This window comes from Dipodomys merriami, unplaced genomic scaffold, assembly GCF_024711535.1.
Source record: "Dipodomys merriami isolate MVZ:Mamm:240054 unplaced genomic scaffold, mDipMer1.0.p SCAF_240, whole genome shotgun sequence".
NCBI classification, from domain to species: domain Eukaryota; kingdom Metazoa; phylum Chordata; class Mammalia; order Rodentia; family Heteromyidae; genus Dipodomys; species Dipodomys merriami.
Genome location: NW_027203827.1, coordinates 1,098,773 through 1,102,836, shown reverse-complemented (window position 1 = coordinate 1,102,836; position 4,064 = coordinate 1,098,773). Strand labels below are relative to the sequence as shown.

At 35.5% G+C, this 4,064-nt stretch overlaps 1 pseudogene; it reads right to left on the bottom strand.

Annotated features, from left to right (window-relative positions):
• Positions 1 to 3,192: 3,192 nt before the first annotated feature.
• On the bottom strand, positions 3,193 to 3,292 carry LOC138835906 (U6 spliceosomal RNA; annotated as a pseudogene).
• Between the last annotated feature and the right edge of the window lie 772 nt (positions 3,293 to 4,064).

The following is a 4,064-nucleotide window of genomic DNA, read 5'->3' as shown; positions in this document are numbered from 1 at the left end:
GAGGTACTTCAAAAGACTTCATATGGAGTTCCCCTATGACCCAGCAATACCACTTTTGGGTATTCACCCAAATCTTTACAAACAAGACCACACTAAAGCTACCAGCATAACTATGTTTATTGCAGCATTATTTATCATAGCTAAGATATGGAAGCAACCCAGATGCCCCTCAGTAGATGAATGGATCAAGAAAAAGTTGTATATATACACAATGGAATTCTATGCCTCCATCAGAAATAATGACATTGCCCCATTTGTTAGGAAATGGAAAGACTTGGAAAAATTTATATTAAGTGAAGTAAGCCAAGCCCCAAGAAACATAGGTCCCATGGTTTCCCTTATTTCCAATATCTAGTATATGTATGAGTCAAACAGAAAAGGTCTGATAATGTGATGTTAGGAAAATGATCCCATATTTATGTATTTTAATGTTTTTTTCTTTCATGCATTTGTTTCTAACACATTTATAAGATTATTTCTTTGTTGCTTTGTATCTCCCCCCCCCCACAGTATAACCCCACTTTCACTATATTTGATGTTGCTACAATTTGTAGAGGAGAGGGGTAAAACAAGTAGTTTAAGGATACAGTTGGACGCGTTGCAACAATGAGAATTACATGTTGTCATGTCGAAAATGAACTTTACAACTTTGGTGCGCGGGGGGGGGGGAGGGAAGACGTGGGGGGGCCGAGGATTGGGTGGGGGGAAGGGGGGAGGCTGGGAAGGGATGTGAATGGCAAAGAAAGGAGGAATCTGCAATGCTTGATAAGAAATGTACTCATTATCTTGCCCATGTAATTGTAAGCCCTCTGTACAGTATGTTCACAAAAATATAAAAAAATAAAGAAAAGAAAAGAAAAGAACCTAAGGGATATGAGGACCAAATTATTATGATATTTCACTAGGTATCCTATGAGAAAGCAAAACAAAATGCACCAGAAGAAAGCCAGAAAATCTGAATATAATACAGGCTATTTGTCCTCACTAACTGTCATAGATGTATATGTTAATTCTAAGGAGACTTAAGTTCTAATAGCATTCGAACTACTGGAAGACACTCATGTTTTACCGATACAAATTATGTCCATACAGGTAGACCCATTGCAACAGTGAAATGTACAAGTCGTTATGTTGAAAACGATCTTTACAACTTTCGTGGAGGGGCTGGGGAGGAGAGAGGAGAAGGGAAGGCGGGAGGATTGGGTGGGGAGGATGGAAAGGTATAGGAAGGGGAAACAAAGGAGGAGGCTACTTACTGGTGATTCACTTGTACTTGAAGCATGATTCTGAATTATTGCTTGCTGATTCTGAACTATTGCTTTGATCATTATATTATCCACGAAGAAAAAGTGAAATTTAATTGATAGCAAAGGACTACTAATACATTTTTACTTCTCATTAAGCATCTTCAATCATCAAAATCACCTGAAGACAATAGATAGGCCTATTTTTAGATGGAAACAAGTGTCTTTAAAAAAAACAAGAATTTAGGTAGTCATACAAAGGACTTCTATTTTATTACTGCATTATACATTTTTTCTAATGTTGGATACCAACATTAGAAAGCTATTAGGAAGCTCTTAAATCACATATGTTGAATAGTGAGTTCTCTTACACTATAACATGGTATTTCCCAAATCATTTACATAGAAGGCATTGTTTCCTATTTTCTCATTCCTAGAATAAGCTGCACATGAAGACACCACTGGTCCTGATTTTCAGTCTGTACCTTTGAATACTGAGGAAAATCTTTCCTCTGCTCCCTATAATTCACTACTCTCCAGTTAGAATAATTTAGAATAGTAAAATTTGAAAAAGAGAAAATAAATCATGGTGAAAAAACATATGCAGAACATTCACCAATTTTTTCTGACCAGTTCAACCAATGTGAACTATTGGGGAAATACATGGACACCTCATTCCCACTGGTACTCAAAATCACTGGTTAGGCAATTCTGACGAAGACAAGGAACAAGATGAAAAAATGAGGAATGGTATCAATTGCAAGAAAAAAATGGAGTAGGATCCAAGCAAATTTCTTCTTTGGGATGCCGAAATGTATCGGCTTACTGTGTTGTGAACACTGCTTTCCAAAATGGCCACGCAGATGAATACTAGGGATGAGGGTGAGTATACTCCTCTTCATCGGGAAGCCTAGAGTGGACACTTAGATTTTGTCCATGAGTTGGCAGCTCAAGGCAGATATTCATGCAATAACTCTGAATGGCTGGACACCCCTGCACAGTACTTATATGTGGAAAAATACCAAAATGGCTTCTTTATTACTTCATCATGATGCAGATACCAATCCCCAACTAAAGGCCTCTTGACCTCCTTGCATCTTGCTGCTGGGAATAGAAATAGCAAAGATACTCTGTATCTCCTTCTGTTGAACCATTATATCAAACCAGGTCTGAAGAACAACTTTGAAGAAACTGCATTTGATATTGCCAAAAGGGTAAGTACGTATCATTACCTCTTTGAAATTGTGGAAGGCTGTACAAATTGGTCTCCTAAATCATAATGGTTTGGTTGTTTCTTAAATTTCAAAAATGCCAGTCATCTTTTGTGTCCCTACACATTTTTTCACAATACAAAGCAACAGCAATATCTTACTATAAAAATTTATGTATTCCATGGTATTCTTCCAAGTGAATTGCATGACTTTGATATCAAAATGTATTCAAGAGTTGTTTGTATACATCTGTAATGATTTCTGCAGAGTTTGTGATTCTTTAAATCAGAAATAATTTTAACTTATCTGTTGAAATGAATAGTATAGAAACTAAAGATGTTCCGGGTGCTTTTCTGAACAAAGTATATCTATGTTTGTGTAATGTTCATAATCTATTTCATTCTCTCCTAGATATAATACTTTGAATTCTACATTGTTATATGTAAATGTTATATAGTAAATGTGACCTTTCAGATTGCATTCCATATAGAAGAATTTTAAGACTCCTTTTTTTTCTTAGTTTCTTTTAATATTTTATTTCTTTGGGATAAAATGGCAATATTATCTAATTTCAAGTTTTGTAAAGGTTATGCTATGTAAAGGCCTTTCTAAGGTGAAAATTTAATATACTGATGTCAAACTAACCTTTAATTCTATGAATTACATGTATTGTTACACTTATATTTTTGTAATCAACTTTTTAATAACTCTTTTTCATTTCTTGCATCAGAAGAATGAAAAATATGGAATACTTCACAAATTTTCATATCATCCTTGTGCAAGTGCTATGTTAATCTCTGTATTGTTGTAATTTGGGTAGACCTGCTGCTGAAGCATGTAATATCCTCTAAATTTAAGTACTTAATGATACAATCTTTATACAGGCATATATCCATTGTTGCCTATTTGTAACAAGGAACCCTTATTGTTCCTGAAAATGCTATTGTTCTTATTTCTCTAAATTTCTGTGTACAGTGGAAAAAACTTATATAGTTTGGTCGATTGCTCACATTTACAATTTTTTGTCAATGACTATTTCGTCATTTTCATTTTAAATTTGATCATACTTTGAAGCCTTTACAGCTAAGTCTAAAGGTGGTGGCTTTTCAAGTACTTATTTATCAACTGAGTTAGCTTTGTGGAGCTAATGGATTCAAAGTAAGCCTTGCTTAAGAGCTACTTCTAACTTTCTGCAGCTTAAAATTTCCCAAATGAGGTCTTGCTGGGACAAATGTCTACCTGAACTGTGAAGACTCAGGGTCTATGTTGAGGGGGCAGAATGATGCAGGCTCCAGCCTCGGGGTTATCTGAGGACTGTGTTTGGAATTAGGAAAGCTCTTGGAACGCCAGGCTACAGAGGGAAAATGTTCCCTCTCCCTATCTCAAAACATTTCACAGACTCCTGGGAAATGAGGAAGTGGCTCTTCTCCTTGCTTAAGCATAGATTAACAGCTGGTCAAGCATTTTCCTGAGATTGGATAAGTGGTTTGAGCTTGATCTAAAATAGTTTAGATAATAATATACCTAGACCTTCTCTCATAGGTTAAGTAAAAATGTATCTGTGGAAATTTTTTGTGTGAATGTTTTCTGACCAAATCTTGGCAAATAT